General features: G+C 42.2%; 1 long non-coding RNA gene across 3 annotated transcripts in view; it reads left to right on the forward strand.

Annotated features, from left to right (window-relative positions):
* The window catches only part of LOC121146939, a 39,277-nt gene extending 15,073 nt beyond the window's left edge, over nucleotides 1-24,204 (forward strand). For 2 of the 3 annotated variants that reach the window (XR_005882311.1, XR_005882303.1), the window contains exon 3: nucleotides 4,590-4,726. This is a non-coding gene — a long non-coding RNA (uncharacterized LOC121146939). Of the gene's footprint in view, nucleotides 1-4,589; nucleotides 4,738-24,083 lie in introns of those variants that run through there. The other variant, XR_005882309.1, reaches the window with a different exon arrangement.
* Nucleotides 24,205-24,285: the final 81 nt, after the last annotated feature.

A 24,285-nucleotide genomic window follows, 5' to 3' on the forward strand; every position in this document is an offset into this window, starting at 1 on the left:
TAAAGGACAACAGAAACATTTTTGAATAATGATATGAAATTGGTTCATATTAAAGGAGTTTTTTCTAGAAGAAAAGTAGCCATCTTGAGGAGACTCCACAGGAGAAAATAGAAAGATACAAAGTACAGCGCCTGGCGCTGTGGCCTAGTAGCTAAAGTCTTCAGCTTGAACATGCCAGGATCCCATATGGGCTTCGGTTCTAGTCCCAGCAACTCCACTTCCCATCCAGCTCCCTGCCTGTGGCCTGGGTAAGCAGTGGAGGATGGCCCAAAGCCTTGGGACCCTGCACCCGTGTCGGCTACCTGGAGGAGGCTCCTGGCTCCTGGCTTTGGATCAGCGCAGCACTGGCCATTGCGGTCACTTCAATAGTAAATCAGTGGTTGGAAGATCTTCTTCTCTGTCTCTCCTCCTTTCTGTGTATCTGACTTTGCAATAAAAATAAATAAATCTTTAAAAATCTTTATATATATGTATGTATATGACAAGCGCATAGAAAAATAGACCCAAATGTTAATTTTATAAAATCAGGATAAAATCTGCAATTTTTACATTAAAGTTATCATAAACAAATACCTTGAGAAGTAACTGCACATATGTGTCGAGGTGGGTAATCATAGGTAAGGTTAAATTTCCTTGTGTCATTTTTAAACACAAGAAGTACTAGCCACATATATTGTTAAAATCTAAGTGTTCATGTTTAGATATTAAATGTGTGTGTATGAGAGGCAGGATGATAAAATGAGGACCAAACATTCCCATGAGCTCAAGCAGTGCAGATGAACCCTCCCGTTTTAAAAAAGGAGTTAAATATAAGAAGTAAAATTATATATAGAAAATCCATGATATGAGCATATACATAAAAAGAATGTGAAAATATGAAGATGCTACAAAGTTAACAGTGAAATAATGAAAATATTGGGAAGCAAATGCAAAAATGAATTAATTGCTAATTATGCAAAATATTTGTAAAGGATGTAAGCACTGCCTTATGTTTAAATGCCCAGTAATATATATGTACTAGTTATGGTTTATACTTCAGCATGTACAAAGTCGAATTTAAAGAAAAATAATTTGACAAGTTAATTGCCAAGAAAGAATTCATACAATAGGAAGACTAAAGTCAGTATGTTTATAGTAAATGCAGACAATAAAAATGTGATCCAGTTGACTTACTACTATACAGTGCCGTGCATTACCCCCAACAAATGGAGAATGAATGCTATTTTTAATAATTCATACCCTTTTTGAACATTGTGCAATATTACAACCTAGCTTTTATTTTTTTTTAAGATTATTTTTATTGGAAAGGCAGATTTTTTAAAAAAAAATTAAAATACTTATTTGTTTTTCTTTTTTTTCTTAATTTCTGTTTTTTTTTATTGCATTTCATTTTATGATATCATTTCAAGGGCTCTGAGGTTCCCCCAACCCCACCTTATTGCAGTATTACAGTTCATATCCAGTCATGCTTCTTTCATTGCATGCATGTACCATGCATAGAATCCAGCATCTTATTGTCCAGAGAAATTCAACAGTTTTTTTTTTTTTAAGACTTATTTTATTTTTATTGGAAAGGCGGGTATACAGAGAGGAGAGATAGAGAGGAAGATCTTCCATCAGATGATTCACTCCCCAGGTGGCCGCAATGGCTGGAGCTGAGCCAATCCGAAGCCTGGAGCCTCTTCTGTGTCTCCCACGCAGGTGCAGGGTCCCAAAGCTTTGGGCCGTCCTTGACTGCCTTCCCGGGCCACAGGCAGGGAGCTGGATGGGAAGTGGGGCTGCCAGGATTAGAACCGGCGCCCGTATGGGATCCTGGGCGTGCAAGGCAAGGACCTTAACCACTGTGCCACTGCGCTGGGCCCAAATTCAACAGTTTCTTGAGGAGACCATCTCTGGTCTAAAAGCAGAGCTGGCAAAATATCATTCTGATAGATTAAAAGCCATAACATAACATCAGTAGCAATTTACAACATTAAGGGGTTATTTGACATGGTATTGAGTGACTAATATGTTAGAAAATGCCACATGGAATGGAAGAAGCCCAAATCTTTCCTTGCAGAGTCCAATGACATCGGAATAACAGCCAGGAGGCCTGAGTGGTTGGCAGAAACAGAACAGTAAACTCCCTTTGGTACTAGGAAGAGGAGCTTTCTCTGGTCCTTACTTAGTTCCATCTTTGGATCCACACCCTCTCTTGCAGTGACCATCAGGGTCACCCCAGAGGCCCCCCCCAAAACAAAACAAAACAACAAAATTAGAATAGATAGAGAACAACAGGGAAAGCTTAGAACCAGACAGGAAATGGTCAGCGGGGACTCACATATGCCTTACTAGGTAGGACACAAGATTAGTTACTCCTTACTGGGGTATTGAAGATTTCTCTACACAGCCCTCCTAAAACTGTGCTGTTCCTCAACTGTTGACATATGCCTTGTTAAAGCTATAAGTCAGTTCAGACTATCCTAAAATTTGCCAAGTTCGGTAAAGATTATGCTTCAATACAATAAACTGCTAAATACAAAAATGAAAATAGACACGAGACAGCTGAATAGTATCCTATGGCCATTTTAAGGTGGATAGAAGCCGGTTGTATATAAACTAAAATTGAAATGTCAATGAAATAGTCACAGGATGTGGTTAAGAACTTGCATTTTCTAACATATCAGTCACTCAATACCATATCAGTTAACTCCATAATGTTGGAAAGGCAGATTTATAGAGAGGAGAGACACTCCCCAAGCCTCCCTAATGGCCAAAGCTAAGCTGATCCAATTCCAGTCCTCCTCTGATTCTCCCACATGTCTCAGGGTCCCAAGGTTTTGGACTGTCCTTGGCTGCTTTCCCACGCCATAAGCAAGGAACTTGAAGGGAATTAGAGCAACTAGGATACAAACTGGCTCCTGAGTGGGATCCTGGCACATACTAGAAGAGGACTTTAGCCACTAGACTACCAGGTCGGGTCCTGCAATCTAGCTTTTAAAGGCATGTCTTGATATATTTCTCAGAATCAAGCATTGTGAGCTTTTATTCTTAGAACACAGTAAAACTAAAATCAGTAACAATGAATAACCAGAAAAATTACTTTCCTTTGGAAAATTTAGAAACACATTCTTAAGAGACTACATTTCTGAGGGTATTGCAAAAATTTGTGAACCTTCTGAAGAGAGTAATACTGAAAATGTTTCTTATTTTGAGACTAAGGCAAGAGGCACTGCAGAATTGAAGAGTAAAAAGATTAAGATCAGGTAACCACTATGTATAAGTAATTTGGATAAGTAAGTTATGGAGACAGAAGGAGAAAGGTTTAGGAAGGAAAGGAATGTGAAAGGATCACAGGGAGGGTGCATAAGAGGAGACCGAGATGGAGGCACAGGAAAAGGAGGGAAGAGAAAGAAAATGGTGGCGAGAATAGAGGATCAATATGGAGAAGAGAAGGAAAAGGTCCCAGCATGGTAGCCTACCTGCTAAAGTCCTCTCCTTGTGTGCACCAGGATCCCATATGGACGCTAGTTCTGTTCCTGCGTCCCTGCTTGCTGACCAGCTCCCTGCTTGTGACCTGGGAAAGCAGTCAAGGATGGACCAAAGCCTTGAAGCCCTGCACCCATGTGGAAGACCTGGAAGAGGCTTCTGGCTTCAGATAGGTTCAGCTCTGGCAGTTGTGACTGCTTGGGGTATGAATCACCAGTCAGACGATTTTCCTCTGTCTCTCCTCTCTTTGTATATGACTTTCCAATAAAAATTAACAAATCTGAAAATAAAAAAAGAAGAGAAGGAAAGGAAATGGGAGAGAGAGAAGGGGATGAGGAATTGAAGGGGAGGGGAGAAAATAGAAATGAATTGAGGAGGATGTTATGTGAAGTGGAAAGGGGATGTAAAGGAAGGGGAGGGGAAGGAGGCTGATGTGGGAACTGGGGAGAGGAGAGCAAGAAGAAAGCGAGAAGGACCGAGGGATTGTGGAAGGGAAGGGAGGTAAATGTCAGGAAAAGGATCGGAAGGGAAAGTGAAGGAAAAGGAAGATGTTCAAATATGTAAAGTCCCCTTTGTTTTAATAAAATCTCTTAGTTATGTATTTAGCTGCAGAGACACACTATATAACTTACATGTACATACATGACATATATAATGAGATACGCAAACAAAACAGTTTCTCATAGAACTTACTACACTATACTTAGGACTCTGATTTTCCACCACTGCGTATACCAGGGCTTCCACGGACACCTACACTTGCCTTCGAGAGATAATACAAAATTCTTAGGCTGCTTCCTTTAGAAACAAGAACATGCATCGGCCAGGCATGTATTACCAGTTGTTCTGTGGGCTTAAAGCTATAACTTCTCTAATTGGTACAAGTTGTTGATGGAAGATATGGATGATAATTAAACTGCTGAATACGAAAATTAAAATAGACATGAGACAGCTGAAGAGTAATCTATAGCCATTTAAAGGTGTATAGAACCCAGCTGTATATATAAACTAATAATTGTAATGTCAGTGTATAAGTCATAGGATGTGGTTCAGAACTTGCACTCTTTTCTCTCTCTCTCTCTCTCTCTCTCTCTTAACATGCTGGTGTGTTGGATAAACAGACTGGACCTGACTGCCATAGATTTGAACTGGCATCTACTGATTTCTCAGATGCTTGTTCAGGAAACAGGATCTGAGTTTGAGGAGTTAGCTCGCTGAGAGGCACTACACATTGGATGTGGACATTTGAGTGCTAGTGTGACTGACCAGGTAAAAGCACTTTGCCTGATCCATTTGGTTTGCGTAAGTACTGAGATGTGGTGTTTGCATCCATATTCATTCCTACTTAGCACAAGTAACACAAAGTTGGTTTTGGCATGTGTTTCCACTCAGTATGTCTATTTGTTCCTTCTGTGTACCAGTACCAAGTATGTGGTGTTGGCATCTAGATTCACTTCTTTTATTCAAACCTGAGCAGAAGTACTGATATGTAGTTTTGGATTCGGGTTTGGATTTGGGTGTGGTGTTTGGGTTCACATTCAGATTCAGGTTCAGGTTCAGGGTTCTATTTCTGGTTTGGGTTAAAGTTAGGGTATAGGGTTAGTGTTAGAGTTTGGATTCAAGTTCAGGTTAGGATTTAGGGTTAAGGCTTGGGTTAGTGTCCGCATTAGCTAGGCTTAAGTTCAAGTAAATTGGTTGCAAATAGGACTCATTTTAGGTACTTGTTTAACTTTAGTGTTATGGAGGGTTAGTATTAAGCATAGGATTAGGTTTAGGGTTCATGGTTGTGGTTTGGATTAGGGCTAGAATCAGGCTTAGTGTTTAGTGTTAAGGTTATTCTTGCTTAAGGATTAGGTTTATCTTTTTTTGTGGTTAGACATTATTTAAAATATTTTTTATTTGAACACAGTTTGTAGTATTCAAGCAAGATTTATAGAACTTCATGCATTTTAGGGTGATCAAAAACAGTTTTATAACTCTAACAAGCCATAAATTAGCAATTGAATAATAGAACAGTCTTAGGCAGGTGGCAGAGAAATCCACAGTAATGTACCAAGCGAGGAATACTGAACTCTACATCCTACCTAGTGAGGTCTAGGAAAAGCCAAATTGGGAGCCTGACCAGTAAGGTACTGGCTGAACAATTATATGCCAGCTGACTTTCTCCTGTCTGTTCAAAACTTTGTGTATTAATCTCTTGTCTATCTGGGGCCCCTGAGTGACCCAGATGGTTGGCTTTAATGTTATGGTTTGGGTTATGTTTACGTGTTGGGATTAGGGGTTAAGGTTATTACATAGGGTTATTTCAGGGTTAGGATTCGTATTATATTTAGGGGATGGTTTTTTAGTGGTTTGGGTTTGGACTATTGTATGGGGTAGGGTGGGTTTTAGGGCTTAGAGTTAGGGTTAGTATTAGAGTTAGTGTTAGGCTGATAGCTAGGGTTAGGGATTATAGGTTTTGTTTTTTTAAGGTTTATTTTGTTTTTAATGGAAAGTCGGATATACAGAGAAGGAGAGACAGAAAAATCTTCTGTTTGATGACCCACCCCTCAAGTGATTGCAGTGGCCGGAGCTGAGCCCATCCAAAGCCAGGAGCCAGGAGCTTCGGGTCTCCCACTTGGGTGCAGAGTCCCGAGGCTTTGCGTCACCCTCAACAGAGGAAGTCCAGTGTATGTAAGGGTCTCCTAAGCAGTTGCTCAAGCACTCCCCCAAATCCTCACACCTGCTGATTTTGACTGAACATCTTTATAGGATTGTGTTTTCTGTGTTTTATTAAGGTTTCAAGGATATGTGTCTCCTAAATTTTTGTTTGTATAGTTTCCCTAGAGTCTGGAATTTATAGTTGCAAATAATCTAAACCCAATTTTAAATAATACTGTACTATTTCTTGAGAAGTTCAGCTATATTATAGACCCAGTTTTTTTACCTGTATATAATAATTATCCTGTATATAATTTTTGCCATTCTTTTTAGTTATTGGAAATTATAACAGTTTTATTCATTATTGGTAATCATTTTAAATACAGGTTTAACTACTAAATAATATCAGAATGGAGAAAATGAATGTACTAGCATTTGATGTCAGATGTTTTTTTTCCTTTTAATGACCAGCATCAAAAATCATGATGTACTTCTTGTCCGATTAATTTTTCTACTATTTGTTTAAGAGAATGTGGTAGAAGTCATAATTCCAGTTCACTGATTTACTTCCCAAATGCCCAAACTGCAAAGTATGAATCAGAGTCAACTGGGATCTGAGAACTCAATGCCATCACCACTGCTTCCCAAGGTCTGCATTAACAGGAAGCTGGAATCAGGATCAGAACTAGGGATGCCACCCAGGTACTAGAGTGTAAGACAGAAGTTTCTTAACAGCTAGACGAAATAACTTACTCTGTATTTTTTTCTTGCTGTTATCTGAGATATGTTGATTCAATTTTAAGTACATTTCCTGTAGTTTTACAGTGGTGTTAAAATGAGTAAAGCATTTGGGTGACAAGGTCATGAATATTTCAGGCATGCATGGGGACTGAGACCAAATGTTTGGACAGAAGTATCCATAAGATAATTTGGAATAGACTGATCCACCAGCCCAATTAGGAATCCAGAGATGGGCTGTTAGCTCATCACTGATGGCCACACACCAGTCTACACCAAAGCTATGGATCACGGTGGCCTGTTTGGTAGGGTTAGGTACCATTGCCTGACTGGATGGTGAAGTGGTCACATTTGGCAGAGTCAAGACATTATCCAGCACGCTAGAGAACTTGAACTGGGGGTAGACTCTCTGGGGTTGTGTGGGCCCAACCCTGTGGAAATACAAGTCCCCCTAGTTAGCTCGCAAACTAGGGTTGCGATGGACTAAGCTAGGTATGACCATGGCATCTGCTTTCACTCACGTGTAAAGGAACCCACAATATTCTGGGCAGGTCAAGACAGCAGCACTTGATGTGCATCCTAAAGTAGAATGTGGGGTGGGCCGGGCTGCAACTGGAAGGGGGCAGAATGGGCAGGGCCGAACAAACCTTAACTCACAATAAAGAACAGAAATCAGGCTGGAGCACAGGTCATGCCAAGTAGGTCCTTGCACCTACTGATCTGCGTGAGCCAGGGGCGCTAAGCCACAGCATCTAAGGCAGGGACCAGGACAGGTAAGGGGCTCTGCCTAGCTGAGTCAGAGCATCCATTGGCCTGCGCCTAATCTAAGGCTGGGAATGGGCCCGGTTGGGGAGCTAAGGGGACACCATAGCTGGGTTGAGTTTCCCATCAAGGAGCGCATGGGCTGGAATGGGGGCTGCATTCTGATCAGGATACGGTGGTTTGGGACTGAAAGTGTGGATTGGGACTGAAAGCACCAAAGCGACCTAGACTCCAACACCATCTGGTGCTCTGGAAGACCAGGGTAGATGTGTGACAGACTAGGCTAGGTCTCAGCCCTTACTGAACCATGTGTGAGCTGTATGTTGGTATAGAAGAGCCATGGCTGGATTGAAACATCCAACAGTAAGAAACGGATTGGGTTGAAGGCCAGTCAGGAAAAGCCACTGTTCCTGCTAGGATAGGATGTAAACTGAGTAGGGCTGGCTCATGGACCAACTGGTATGTGCAAAACCTGGCAATGGGAGAGGTTCTGATGGAGGAGCCTGGGCAACTCCTCTGGCAGGACACAGACCCTGCAGGTAAGTGCAAGAACCACAGTAGGAAACAGCCGAGAACAGGCTATGGAAATTATCCTACTGGCATACATTTGTCATGGGTTGGGGGCAGACCAGGCTGAACCCGTTCACAGCACCTGCTGGCGAATCTGAGCACCAGAATAGAGTGTGGGTTGGGCCAGGTTCAGTTGTGACATAAAACCAGTATACATTCAGGAATGCCAAGGTGAGGTTGCCATACCAGATGTGGTTGTAGCACCCAAACAGCACATAGGAAAGCAGAGGGGAGGAGGCAAAGTCGACAGGGGAATGTGGGCTCCCCTGCTGGACAACTACTTCCATTGGAAAATGTGGGTCAGGATAGGGGCAGATCAGACTAGGCAGGGCTAGAATACCTGTGGGACTCTTGTGAGCTAGACAAGAGAATGGCCAGGGTAGGCTGACTGGTCCGACTGGTACAAGCAAAAATTAGAGTGAGTAAGGGATGGTTGGGCTTAGCTGCAGCATTAGCTGGCAGAGGCTGGCACTGGGAGCTAATTCTGTCAAGTCAAATGCCAGATCCACCTGGAGAGTGCATAATCTTGGAGTGGGAGTGGCCTCGTAGGGAGATAGTGGGCACCTCCCTTGGGGTTACCACTCCCACTGGACAGCACAAAAACCAGGATGGGGCAGGGGTGGCTAGATAGAAAGGCACCTGCCAGTAAGTATGTGGGCTGGATTGTAGGTTGGTTGGGTTTGAACTAGGCTTCAATGCCCATTGAAATGTATGAGAGCTAAACGGGATGTGGTACAGTACATACTGGTAAGCATGGGAACCAGGGTAGTGGGCAGAACTGGTGGGGGTTATGGGGAGTCACCCCAATTAAGCTGCAGCTCCCACTGGTTGGCGTTAGAATCAAGTATGAAGTGGGTAGGATCGAGCTGGACTACAACACCTGTTGGTTCACTAGGAAGACAAGGTTGGAAACAGATGGACCCAGCAATTGCAACCACCAGCATGTGCATAAGCTGAGTGGTGTGACAGATGGTGTTGGAGTCTGTACTGGCAAACTCACTCAAGAATCAGATCTGGGATCATCACAGATGAAGTTTCTTTGGAGATCCCTCCAGCTGAACTGCTGATCTTAGAACTCCAACCATCAAGAGACAGCCTCATCGTGCCTGGAGTGGTGAGATTGGCAGCAATTCAGAACTGTTGAACTATCAAAACTGCTTGAGCAGGCTCCTCGGAGTGTGCCTCACACTGGGGACCTGGGATGGGTAGGAGGCTGGGTGGGAGGCTGGATGGGGCTTTCCCTTTGTTTCTCTCCTGACCCCAGATACAGGGAAAAAATGATAATATTAGTGTGGAAACAATATTATTACCCACTTTCACCCTGTAGCCCTTGACCCTTTATACTCTCATCAACTAAGTAAGATTATTAAAAAATAATAAAAAGAAGAAAAAAATGAGTAAAGCATTGTAACGAGGGGATGGGTGTAGTGGAATGGATGCACCTTATTTCAGTGCACTTTATTCAGATCCTGGCTACTCCACCCTTTCAATCCAACTTTCTACTAATGTATCTGAGAAGCATCTGGTTGTTGCATAAGTACTTGCGTATCTTCTACCCACATGTGAAATGCAAGAGGAATTGTGGGACCTGGAGTCAGTCTGACACAGACACAGCTGTTAAAGGCATTCAGAAAAAAAATGGGGTGAAACAATCTGTTTTTCTGTTACTCTTCTTTCAAGTGAATGTACATGTTATGACTAAAGCTGTAACTGTGTTTTCATCGAGTTTCAAGGTTATCTTTCCAGCAGTGGCATTTATAAAATGCAAAGTAATATATAAAATACCATGTATCATCAGTGTAAATCATGTACAGGATGAGCTGGGGGTTCAGTGGGAAAAGCAACCCTGACATTTGATTTCAATATTTGATGTATTTAGGTAATTCTTAGGGTGGACGCTGTGAGATAGCATGTTGAATTGCTGCATGCAATGCCAACATTTCATATAGGACCAGCTATAGTCTCTGAGGTTCACATTCTGCTCTAGTTCCCTGCTGATGTGCCTCGAAAATAGTATAAAACATCCCAAATTCTTTGATGCACCCTTGTGGAGGATCTGAGTAGAGTTCCAGCTCCTGGTTTGAGCCTGGACCTTGCTGACTATTGTGGCCACAACGGCAGTAGGTAAGTAGGGCAAGGCTTCTTCAGTTGTGTCATAGCTATAGTTTGTTATCTGTAGATATTATTTTATTGAGGTACATATCTAAATACCTAAATCTTTATATATTCAGGTATATCTATACATATTTGCAGGTTTGCTCAACTTACATATATGTAAGGTATACAAAATAAATGTTGAATTTTATTGAAAGGTGTATATAAGATGATTTTACTAATGCTTATCTGTAGAAGGACATTGTAACCCTAGAAGGTCAGGAAGCAAAGTATTACAATTGATAGGATAATATTTGTATGAAAACAACTGGATGGATGCCTTTTGTGTGACTGAATAGTTACCATTTATATAAGAACTATGGAATGGGTACCTTTTTTTTTAATGTCCATATTATTCAAAGGTATCTATTGATTTTTTTTTTTAATTTTTGACAATCTTGACATAATTAGGGTAAAAAGGTTCAAGCACTACAGGAAGATGGGTAAGACAATTAGTTCTGTATTGTTTCCTTAATATATGTGATGTAAAAGGAGCTTTTAAGGGAGAAGCCCCATCCAGTCTCCCACCCACCAAAGGTTCCAGATGTGGGGCATACTCTGAGGGTGTTGCTCATATGGTTCTGATAATTCAACAGTTCTGAATTGCTGCCACTCTAACCACTCCAAGCACGATGCATTTGTTGGGGATTCCGCTGATCGACACAGTCCATCATAGCATATCCGTTTGCCCAGTATTTTTATTGCCAACATATAGCTGAGGTGACTGATTCACTTGTTCTTTCCTCTGTAGTTTGATGGTTAGCGTTCTGAGTCCAAAAGCTCAACTGGGGAGATCCCCAAAGAAACTTTGTCTGATGTGTTCCCAGACCAGATTCTTGTATGTACTAGCAAGTACAGGGCCCGGCACAGTCCATCGCCTGATCAGCTGGTGGTTGCAATTGCTGGGTTGGTTCTGTTTTCAGCCCCGACTTCCATTGGAACCACTGGGTGTTGCAGTCCAGCCTGGTTCTGCCCAGCACACCTTCAGCCTGCAGTCTAGCCGGAGCGACCCACAGTAACACCAACCAGGCCGCTCCCTACCCTGGTTTGCCAATATGTGTGGTAGACTAGTCCAGTCTGTCCCACATTCCCTTCTGCTCTCATACATGTCAGTGGTTATTAAAACCTTATTCCATCTAACCAGCTCAATTATCCAGCCCTTACAGCCACCCCAGCCCCTGTCTAGTTTTCATGCCCTCCTGTGGGGGGGGGGTGACAACCCAAGAGGGAGGAGTCCACTATTTCCCTCCCAGGTCACTCCCACTCCCAGATAATGCCCTCTCCACTTGGCCCTGTTGTTCAACTTGACAGAACTAGCCCCCAGTGAGATCTTCTGCCAGCTGATGTTGTGGCTAAGCCCCAACAATCCTCACCCACTCTAATTGTAGATTGCACCAGTAGGAATAATCAGTCCAGCCTGGTTTTCCCCTGATCTGGTCCACATGAAGCGCACAGGTGCTGTGGCCCTGCCTAGTCTGGTCTACCCCCATCCCAGCTTACACTCTCCAGTGGGAGTAGCTGTTCAGCTAGGGAACCACCCCTTATTCCCCTGCCAATTCTGCACCCTCCCTTCCTGGTTCTCACGTGTGCTGGTTGGGTGCTGCGGTCACATCTGGCTCAGGCAACCTCACCTTGGCATTCGTGTTGTGTACTGCTTTTGTCGCAACCGAACCTGGCTCAGCCCACACTCTGTTCTGGTTTTCAGATTTCCCAGTGGATGACACAGACTGATTCAGCCTGGTCTGCCCCGACCCATGCCAAATATATGCCAGTGAGACACTTTCCATGACCTCTTGGCTGTTTCTTTCCATGCTTCTTGCGCGAACCTGCAGGGTCTGTGTCCGGACTCCTCCATTAGAAGTGCCAGCTTTTGTGCATTCCAGTGGGTCCATGTACCAGTACTACTCAGTATGCCTCCTGTCCTAGCAGGAACAGTGGCTTTTCCTAACTGGCCTTCAACTCATTCTAGTTCTTGCTGTAGAATGGGTACCTTTTGTATAAATGGTTGTCATTTTTTAAAAATTATATTTTGACAGTCTTTACATAGTTAATTAGGGTAAAAAGGTTCAAGGACTACAGGAAAGTGGGTAAGACTATTGTTTTTTCCATATTGTTTCCTTCATGTTTAAAGGGGGGTATTAAAGGAGAAGGCGCACCCAATTTCCCACCATCCCCAGGTCCCGGATGTAGGGCATGCTCTGAGGTTCTTGCTCAAGTGGTTTTGATATTTCAACAGTTATGGATCACTGCCAATCTTGCCATTCCAAGCACTGTGAGGTCTTTGAAGAATCCACTGATTGACAGTCCATCATTGAGTCTTTGTTTGTCCCGTATTTCACTGCCAAGATATAGCTGAGATGGTTGGTTGACCTGTTCTGTCTTCTCTCTTTTCTTGGTTAGGGTTCTCAGTCCAGCATTTTGATTGGGGAGATCTCCAAAGAAACTTTGAGGTGTTCTCAAACCAGGTTCTTGTATGTGCTAGCAAGTACAGGGTCCAGCACAGTCCATCGCCCTGATCAGCTGGTGTTTGCAATTGATGGGTTGGTTCTGTTTTAAGCCCCAACTTTCACTGGAACCAATCGGTGTTGCAGTCCAGCTTTTTTTTTTTTTATTATTAATTATGTTGCATTATGTGACACAGTTTTATAGGCTCTGATCAGAATTTTACGTCTGCTTTAATCAGGCATACTAGTCTATAGTTTTTAAAATAGATTTCTGGGGTGTGAATCTACTTCAGAAGAAGCATTAAGAAATTAATATACAGAAATCCAATTGTGCAGCAATAGAGATTGTGCTTATACTAAGCAATTCCGTTGTGCTTTTCAATTTAAAACACAGTCTAGGTCTCTCAACTGCTGATTCAGCCTAAGTTTGGAATCTACACATTGTGAAGCTCAGGATAAGTTTGGAAGTGTTTTCTCCCTTTGAAATTTTTACAATAATTCTAGAAATTTTTATGTTAATTTGGTAGAATCTTAATGGTGAAGACACTTGTTGGTGACCTTATGTTTGAATTATTTTTATTCCGGATACAATGATACTATTGATTTTGTCAGGTTTTTAATGTCTTTATAATTCCTCTGTCCATGTTTATCCATTTCTAAAGGAACCTAAGTCAATTTGAAGCAGGGCTTCACAGTTATGCTATTATATTATGGGGATTACCTTTTTAAAAATGCTGTCTTAAAGTAGAGTCACATTGCTGGTCCACCGTTCATGCTATAAAATTAGGGGGACCCATTTCTGTCTGTAGCAGTCAAAAGGAACCCAGTGAAATGCTCCAAAACAACCACCTTTGAAGTGGATTTGGTTTTTGAAATAGTGTTCTGATTGCTCATACTTTCATTTAAAATATTATCTCCATCAGCCATGGGTTTTGGGTTCCAGTCCCAGCTGCTCTATTTCTCATCCAGTTTTCTGTCAATGTACCTGGGAAAGCAGAGGATGGCAGCCCAAGTTTGAGAACACAGACCTCCTCCAGCTAACTTCCAACAGAAGATGACATTGCTAATTTTGTGTCCACAGTTGCCTGTTGCCAGAGCCATGGTCTGTTGAGTGGTGTTGAGGGGTGTGGTCCAGGGCCTGCTTGGGTGCAGGCTTCTTGTTGAGCATGAGAGCACTTGATTTCATCTTCTACCGTTTGCAGTGTCCATGGTGGGTGAAATTTTATAGAAGCGACACATTTGCAGTGACATTGGATTGGAAATATTAAAGGTATTATGGAGAAGTCCAGAGAGTACTAAGGGTTTTTCTTTTTTCTTTTTTTTTTTTTTTTTTTCCTCTCATGGCTACAAGGGCCCCAAAACAAACCATCCTGTACTACTCTTCCAGCACAATGGCAGGGAGCTGGATTCTAAGTGGAACAGCCGGTCCTCAAATCATATAGGATTCCAGCACTAAAGGTGGACACTTAGCCACAGGATGCAGGACCATCTTTATACACGTTTTTTCTTCAGAGCAAGGACAGAGAATATGGAGAGAGAGAGTACTCTTAACGAGCTGGTTCACTACCCAGATTGTAGTGATACATTAGACTAAGTTAAACTCAAGAGCTAATGGGGCAGGTATGGTAGTACATCAAGTTAGCCAGTGATTTGGATACTGTAATTTCTTTCAAGAGTACCAGTTCAGAATTTGGCTATTTCTCTTTCAAGCCAGCTTCCTGGCAATGTTCCTAGATAGACAGCGAAAATAGCACATTTACTTGGCTTCTAGCCACCCATAAGGGGACATGGATAGAATTCCTCATTTCCAGCTATGGCTTTACTCAGCTTGGCTCTTGTAGGTGTGCAAGGATCATGAGCCACCAGATCTGCTTGCATGGCAAGTAAATAATTCCTAGTAGTTGGAATTTTGTGTTAAATCTAAGTATTCAACACACTGAAAATTTCTACTTGAACTTCACATTTCAGTGTGTCCCAGCGAGGACTTGTGCAGGAACATGTAACTGAGTCAGGTATGGTAACTGCATTCAGATCAACACTCTGGGTTGTGTTTATCCCAAGCAGAAACTTAACCACTATGGTCAACTCCAACAGTCGTTAGAAGATTTAAAAAAAAAAAGAAAGTTGATGGCGGTGATGATCATAACTGAAAAACAATGAGTTCAATTTATAAAATTTGCGGTGAGTTCTACTCACATCTCAGTTACCCTATTTAACAAAGCTAGGGGCCCACCATGTTAGTCTAGAGGCTAAAGTCCTTGTCTTGCATGCACTGGGAACACTATGCGTGCTGGTTTATATCCTGGCTGCTCCATTTCCAATCCAGCTCTCTGCTTGTAGCCTAGGAATGCAATTGAAGATAGACCAAAGCCTGGGGACTCTGTACCCATGTGGTAGACCCAGAAGAAGCTCATGGCTTCAGATTAGCTCAGCTACAGCCATTGTGGTCACTTTGGAAAAGAACCAGCAGATGGAAGATCTTTCTCTGTCTCCTCTCTGTAATTCTAACTTTCCAATAAAAATAAGTAAATCTTTAAAAAAAAAAGCTACATGATTTTTGATAAATTTTAAGAAGATGCAATGAGTTATTTCAAAATTTTCAAGTCATAGGATATAATTTACTGTCTCAAACTCCAGTTCTCATTAAAATTGATTTTACTCTGCAGGCTATGTTGTATGGTTACATGTTGACATTAATATAAATGTAATACTAAGAGGTAGCCACCTAAAAATTATAGGAATTACAATGAGTTTTTCAGGGCCAAGAGATTTTGGGGAAAGATGACTTTAACATGTTTGTCTTTTAAAGAATTGAATTATAAAATTATTATTTTTTTAACATATTGTCAGACAGCAAAGGTATATGAGAATATTTTTAGTAGTAATGAATCAAAAAGACTAATGTTTGGGGCTTGCATTTTGGTGTTGCTTGCTAGATCCTGCTGATCGTACTGCATAGAATACTGCAGTACCAGATTGACTCATGGCTACTCCTGGTTGAGATTCCTACTAACATGCCTGGGAAAGCAGTGGAATTTGGTCCAGAAACTTGGATCTCTACCACCCATGTTGGAGAAGTAGATGCAATTAACTGCTGCTGTTTGCTGGCCCGTTGATCTGGTCTCTGTTCCTGTACCAGTGCCTGGCTGTGTTGATTACCTTATAGTATGTCTTGAGGTGAGGGATTGTGATTGTCTCAACTTTACTTTTACTCTTCATGCCCCCGCCCCTTTTTTGTAATCTCCAGTTGAATTTTTCTATGATGTTTTCTAGTTCTGATGAGAATGTTATTGGGATTTTGATTGATATCGCCTTCAATTTCTATATTACTTTCAGTAATATTGACATTTTGATGATCTTGATCTTGTCAGTCTAGGAAAATGATAACTTTCTCCATCTTTTTAATGTTTTATAATTTTTATCATAGGAGTCTTCCATATTTTAGCTAGATTAATTCCAAGGTATAAAGATTATTCTGTGCTGTTTTAAAGGGCTGTATTTACAAGTTCATTCTCAGCCATGGAATTTTTGGTATGTTTTACAATAACTGATTTATGTTCATTAATTTTATACCTTGCTACCCTGTGAAATTCTCCAATGAGATCCAATAGTTTCTTCATTGAGAGTTTTGGTTCTCCTGTGTAGAGAATCTTATTATCTACAATAATGGAAAAATTTAATTCCTTATTTACAGTTCCAATTTCTTTAATTTCACTTTCTCACCTAACTGCTCTAGGGAGGGCTTTCAGTACTATATTGAATATCACTACTGAAAGTGGACATCCTTGGCTAGTTTTAGATCTGAGAGGAAAAACTTCTAGGCTTTCCCAGTTTGGTGTGATGCTGGCATTGTGTTTTTCATAAATTTTTTTGATTATGTTGTAGAATGGCCCTTCTATGCCTATCTTATTTAGTGATTTTTAGCATGAAGTGGTGTTGGATTTTATCAAATGTCTTCTCTGCCTCTTGCGAGATGGATCATATAGGTTTTATTCTTTAATTTTTTGATGCAATGTGTCATGTTTATGGATTAGTGTATGTTGAACCATTGCTGTGTGGCAGGGATAAATCCCATCTGGTGTTGGTAAGTGATCTATCTGATATATGGTTGGATTCTTTTGGCTATTATTTTATGGAGGAATTTTGCATCTAAGTTCATCAGGAACTTCTGTTTTTATTTCTGTCTTTGTTGTATTTCTATCTGGCTTTGGCATTAAAATGGTATTATTTACCAAATAGAAGGAGTTTGGCAGGATTGCCTGCCTTTCTATTATTTGAATAGCTTTTGGAGGATTGGAGTAATTTCTTCTTGCAATGATTGGTAGAATTCAACAGTAAAACAATCTGGTCAAGAACATGACTTGGCTGGGGGGAATTTAATTATTGTTTTAGCTTCCATGCTTGTTACAGGTCTATCTACAATATAAATTGTATCATGATTCAATTTTTGGTAGATTGTAGTATGTCCAAAATTCTGTCCATTTCTTCTGAGTCATCCAATTTGTTTTATTCCAGGTATGTCCAGGTTATCCATTGTTATATCTCCTTTCTTGTCACTGATTTCATTGATTTGTATCTTCTCCCTCCTTTGTTTATTTATTTATTTTTGGTTAATTGGGTTAATATGCAGTGCATTTAGTTGATTTTTATCAAAGAACCTGCTCTTACATCCATTCATCTTATATTTTGTTCTTATGAGCTCTATTAGATTTATTTCCTCCCTTATTTTGGTTATTGTTCTTTCTTTGCGAATCTTGGGATTGCTTTTGTTGTTTTTTCTTTTCCCCAGATCCGTCAGAAGTAGGATTAACTCATTTATTTGGTGTATTTTTAACTGATTTCTCCTTGAAACTTCTGACAGTTCTGCAAATCTCATATTTAGCTTTTTAATGGTGTTCCTTAACTCTTCAATGTTTTCCTTATTTTGACTCTGTTTCTATTTTTTCCTGTTTCCCTGTTTTGCTTGTATAATTTTTTAGTTATTGCAGATGTTCAATTCTGAAATTGTTTCTTATGCTTTAATGTGTTTTAAGGATTTGCTTTGAATTTTTTTTTTTGAATTTTATTTTTGATGATGTTTACCTTGTTATAATTAGGGTGGGAAGACCAGGAGAGAAGTATGTGGGACCATTGTTTCCACATTTTTTTTCCTCTTTCTATATCTGGAGAAAGGGGAGAGATAAAAGGAGAAGTAATACCCACCCTCCTAAATGCCTCAATATTTGGTGATGAGGAGCAGCCACTCAATGTCATCCCAGGATCTGCTGTATGGAGCTTGCTTCAAGGGTTCTGCTCACATAGTATCAATCGTTCTGTTGTTCTGAAATACTGTTAATTTTGCTACTCTAAGGAAGAGGAAATCCACCCAAGGTCTATTGGCTGATATAGTCCACTTTAGAGTCTCCATTTTTCACCCAAATATTTGCTGTCAGCACTTGGCTGTGGTGATTTATCAACTTGTTCTGCCCTCCTTTTTTTGTTATGTTAGCAGATCTCTTCTGCAGTCTGCAATGGATTAACACGTCGTCCACATGCATCTAGTTATGCTGTCTACTGCTCCATCCAAGCCTGGCTCTGACACACGCATTCCTTGTTCAGACCACAGATCTTGCAATTTCTCCCATTGGTTGGAGTTCTGAGTCCAGTGCTTCAGTTTGGGGAAGATCACCAAAGAAAGCTGATCTGAAGTGATCTCACGCCTGACTCTTGTGTGTTTGCCAGTATGGAGTCTGGCTCTGTCTGTCCCCCTATCAGCCTTTGCACACGATAGTAATTGCCATTGTTTGGTCAGTTCTATCTTCAGCCACATCTCTTACATAAACCAATGGATGCTGTGGCCCAGCCCAACCCTTCCCACCACACACTTGGTACTCATATGCCAGCAGGAGCTGTAGCCTTGTCAGAGCAACCCCCAACAACCCCCACTGCCCGCCCCCATGGTTCCTGTACTTGCCCATATGTGCAGCAGATTGATCCAGTCTGTCCCACATCCCATTCATTTCTCATGCATGTCACTGGGCATTAATCCAACCAACTCCACTATGCAGCTCACATGGCGACACCAGTTGTCACTGCCTGTCTAGCCAGACCTTTCCCAGTCCTGGTTCTCATGCTTTCCGATGGGATCTATCAGAGAAGTGCCCACAGTTTCCCTACATGGCCCATTCTTATCCCCAAACCTTGTACTTTGCAGGTGGTTCTGCACTCTAGCCTTTAGTCCTAGCACTTTACAGCTTACTCTGGATGATGCATGCACCAACGGGTACATTCAGTTAGTGCTGCCTGGATTTTGCCCTAACCCAGTTCACATATTAGCCAACAGATGTAGTAGCCCTGCCCAGCGTGCTGTGTCCCCATCCCAGCTCTCACACTCACCAGTGGGGGCAATGTCATTGTAAGGGATTCCCCCACAGCCCCAATAGTAGGTGCACACCTCCTACCCCCTGCCTGGTTCACGTGTTCTGCTTCATGCTGCAGCCCAGTCTGGCATGGCCCACTAACCTCAGCATCAACAAGTGGGTGCTGTGGCCTGGCCAGGCCTGACCTCAGTTCCACTTCGTGCTAGTGGATCCTGAAGCCTGGCCAGGCGTGACCTCAGTTCCACTTCATGCTGGTGGATCCTGAAGCCTGGCCAGGCCTGACCTCAGTTCCACTTCATGCTGGTGGGTGCTGTGGCCCCGCCAGGCGTGACCTCAGTTCCACTTCTTGCTGGTGGGTGCTGTGCCCGGCCAGGCGTGAACTCAGTTCCACTTCATGCTGGTGGATGCTGAAGCCTATCCCAGCCCAGCCAGCTCCAAGTCCCAGCTCTAATGTAAACTGGTGGTATTATGGCCTGAAATGACCTGACCTGCACACCAACCTGGTTTCCAGATCTGCTATTGGGTGATTATGAACTGGTCCAGCCCCAGACCCTGACGCCTTTGTATGCCAGCAGGCACCCTAAGCTGTCTGGTCTGGCCTGCTCCGTGCCTTGGTTCTTGTGCTTGCCTGCAGGGACTGCATCCTGATGAAGGAGTTTCCCTAGCTCTTCTATCAGGTCTCCTCCCAGTGGCAGATCTTATGCACACCAGTGGATCTTTGACACATCCTGAAGTCCTTCATTAGCAGGTAGTTGAGAGAAAGGTCTTGCCAGAACTCTTATATTTTATTTATTATCTATCTATCTATCTATCTATCTATCTATCTATCTATCTATCTATCTATCTATATTTATTCTATATAGATGATGACTAAATGGTTAACCAGGGTAGGAAGGATATGGGTTAGGAAAAAGTGGGTGAAATGATAGTTTCCAAATTCTCTATTTCTTGCCTCTGGGAGAAGGGGAATGATTAAGGGGAAGCCACATCCAGCCTCCCAAATGTCCCAGGACATAGAGATGGGGAACTGCCGCCCCATATCAACACTAGGCCCCAGTAGGGTGCGTGTTCTGAGGTGTTTTTGGATTATTCTGAAATGCTATCAATTTCGTGGATCCAAAGGTGAGGGGAAAAATGCCCATTGGCTGACATAGTTGTCCTCCAATCTCTATTCATGCAGATTTTTGCTGTCATTGTTTGCTGGGGTAGTTGTCCAATTTGCCCTCTTTCCTTTGTGACAGCTGCCTTGTTCTCCACATACATCAGTGTCTGTATCCATTGCTCTACCTTTTTCACTCATTGGCAGGTTGAAGGGCCAGGGCCCCCACCCTGGGTGCTCACAAACCTGGAACCCATCTGTTCACTAGCAGGCCCCAGGATCCAGGCCATGCAACTGAGCCTCACCAGATACCCTGAAACTGGACCTCATGAACGAGGGACTCCTGACCCCAGTCTGACATGGCCCGCCTCACCTCAGCATTATTATCAGGTTGGGCAGCCTTGTTCTCTCTAGCTCCTGCTAGTGTGTGCTGCAGTCTAGCCCAGTTTATCCAGAACCTTGTCACATCTCCAGTGTAAGCTGCTTGTGTTGTGGCCTGACCTGGCCCCTCCTGCAACCTGTCCTTGTTCTTAAATCAGCCAGTGGATGTTATGAACTGGCCCAGCCTGGTCTGTGTCCACGATTGACCAAAATATATGTTGACCTGGTATGGTCAGGGCTATTTCTTGACTTGGTTCTTGTGCTCTCCTGCATGGTCTGCATCCCTACAAAGGAGTTTCTCAGGCTCTTCTACTGGGTCATGTCCCGGTGGCAGATCTCACACACACTAGTGGGTCCTTGGCCCAGGTTGGCTTTGTTCACACCTTGTCCTGGCAGGAAAAGTGTCTTTGCTCAACTAGCCGACGCCCATTCTGGTTCTTACTGTTTGGTTCCTGGTCCATGCCCAGTCACAGCTTTCACATGGTTCAGCGGGATTCAGGAACTAACCCAGACCATTCTATAACAAACCCAGCTCTCACGAGTGTCAGGGAGTGCTGGATTCTATCCCAGTTTGCAGCTCTGCAAACCCACCCAATCCATATACACATGCTGAGGGAGGATATGGCCATGTCCAGACCTGCCTGCTGCCCTCATTCTGGCTCTTTTGTTCACCATTGGGAACCCCAACCCAGCTGGGTTGTCACTTAGCTCCCTAGTTAGGCCCTTTCCCAGCCAAAATTCTTGGTCATGGCAGTGGAGATCGTAGTTCCACAGGACCACCCGAACTCTTAAGGAAACCGGTGTGATTTGCATTTTCACAGGGCTGGACCCACATATCCCTCACAAAATCTACCCCTGGACTTGGTTCTTGCATGCTGGTTAGTGTCATGGCATTGCCTAATGTGTTCCGTCACATTATCTGACAGTCAGGTTGTGGGACCTCACCCTGCCAGACAGGACCCTAGCCTAGCTTTCATGTGGGCCAGTGTATGGTGGTCAGCAGTGTTCCATGTTAAGAAGCTCAACTCAGGACTCCCATGTGGGCTGGTGCATTGGTTAGACCCATAGAGGTCTTCCACTTTCTCCCCTCCAAACCACCAGGTATGAGTCCCTCTCACTTACCTGCTAGTACAGTAGCCTTGTCATTGGGAGTCCCTCAGGAGTCATTTCTCACCTATATGTATGGTGGTCTTAGACACGGATGCCTCAAGACAGTAATTCATCTCCCCCAACCCCTCAGAGCTCATTGCCAGGTGGCCAGCAGGCTTCGCCAGAGACAAGATGGCTCCAGCCACCTTTAAGCTGTTAATGTTGTGAGTTCCTGGCTTGGTAGCTAGGTTGCCCGTCACCTCCCTCCACCAGCAAAAAGTGGCCAGTGGAATGGTGAGTTATTTTCAGGCACCCAGCCTGAGCCAAGATCTTGCCAGCCACCTTAAACAAGTGATGCTGTGAGTTCCTGACTCAGGAACTGGGCTTTGTCCCCTCCTCTATTAGCTAAAAGCAGCCAGAGGGGTGGAGAGTTCTGTTCATGTGTACAACCCAAGCCAAGATGGCGCCAGCTGCCTTTAATCAGACAACACTATGAGATCAGAACTTTTTAAATATTCACATGCATATAAACACAAACACATTTTAATATTTAAATGCACGTATTTGTTTATATATTCATGTATGTATGTATATATGTGTGTGTGTATTTAAAAGACAAGTTTACAGAGAGAATAAGAGACAGGTTGTTCATTCATTAGATTACTCCCCAAGTCGTTGCAATGGCTGTAGCTGGGCCAATTAGGCACCAGGTGCTTCCTTTGCATCTCCCATATGATAATTGAGCCATCTTCTGCTACTTTTTTAGTGCATGAACAAGGAGGTAAATCAGAAATGGAGCAGCTGGAACTAGAACCAACATCATATGTGATGCCTGCACTGGAGGTCAAGGACTATCCTGTTGAGCACCACACTGGCCCCGAGAAAGAATTCTTGAACCTGAAGTTCAGAGCATCAGGGTTTGTGAAGAGAAAAACTACACATTTTGAAGGTTTCATGGCTAGCTAAAGCTGGGCTAAATTTACAACTACCTTACAGATGGAAAATTATTAACTTAGTAACCTCTTAGGCTCAGCAGGTAAACTCTTGTTGCTCTAGTATTGGTTGAGCAACCTCCCCAGTGAGCTGAGATATTCTGCCAAACCAGATGTGATTTTCATATTCTAGCATGGCTATACTTCATGGGTATGGTTGTACCTGATCTACAATGGAGTCCCTAATTCAGGCATATTAGTTCACACTTTGAGTGATATTCTTGATGTTTCCACAGGTCATTTGACACAATTTTTTACTTTTGAGATCCATTTCAGGAAATTTATTCAATTTTTTAAAAGACCCCACTGTTTTAGGACACTTCCTTGAGCATAACTAATTATTTCCTTTTCCATAGGTTTATGATGCGGAGTTTCCTTATTTAATGGCAGTTATCCATTGATGACAATCAGAAATACTGCAGGTGTTAGAATGAATCCATTTTCAATCAATTTTAAAATATATAAATCATTTAGTATTAATAAAGTTTCTTAATATGAGCAAAACAGAGTGTCCAAATATCTGCAAAAACGTCAATAATAGAAACATCTTTGTGAAGTTGTCTTAAATGAAATTGAAATGTAATTCTTTGTTACCCACAAAGTAACCTAAAATATGCAGTTTTATATATGGTGTATTTTTTGCAATTATTTTATATATACCATATTGATTCGAAAGATAGATTGGAGAGAGCAGAGAGATGTCCCATCAGCTGGTTGATTCATTCTCAAGATGTCAGGGCTCTGTCATGCTTAGTCCAGCAACAAGTATTCTTCTAGGTTTGCCAGGTGGTTCTTAGAACCCACCCACTGTATTCTAGCTACAATAGCAGGGTACTGCATTGAAAGTGTTAAATAGGTTATAGACATAAACAAGTCATTTGGGTATCAGATGTGATCCTTCCCAAGCAGCAGCCCAACTGCCTATATCAGGATATTCATTTCTCCAAGTCTAATGATTTTCTCTGGCTGCTTCCATAATGTAGCTGTGTAATGAGGTAAAGTATAATCTTTTCAAATTATGCTGCTGTCATATTTATGGATGTCCTATGAGTGAAGGCAAATAAAGTGACTAAGTGTCATTGAGGGTTGAGGAAGTGGGAACTGTCATTGAAGTAAGAATCTTTCATTTGGAACAATTACTAGAAAGTTATATAGAATGAATATGTGTTATATCTGTTTTCCTATGGGACAAAATTACTGTGATTGAAAGATGCCTGCATTCCACAAGATTTTTGGCATAAAGAGCAAGAAGTGTTCTAATAGATGTCCTTATATGGAGTCTTACGTGGCTGATCTGTAGAAAAAGATAAATAATTAATACCACCAATTATTTTACTGTAGCATAAAATTTTAAAGATTTATTCACTTATTTTTATTGGAAAATTAGATAAACAGAGAGGAAGAGAGACAGAGAGGAAGAACTGTCCATTGATACACTCTCTAAGTGTCTTCAACGGCCAGAGCTAAGCCAATCTGAAGTCAGTAGCTTCTTCCAGGTCTCCCACAAGGCCTTGGGCCATCCTCAACTGCTGCCCCAGGCCACAAGCAGGGATCTGAATTAGAAGTATAGCCAAAGGGACACGAACCAG

Source organism: Ochotona curzoniae, unplaced genomic scaffold (genome assembly GCF_017591425.1).
Source record: "Ochotona curzoniae isolate NIBS_2020 unplaced genomic scaffold, NIBS_Ocur_1.0 contig_1399, whole genome shotgun sequence".
Lineage (NCBI taxonomy): Eukaryota > Metazoa > Chordata > Mammalia > Lagomorpha > Ochotonidae > Ochotona > Ochotona curzoniae.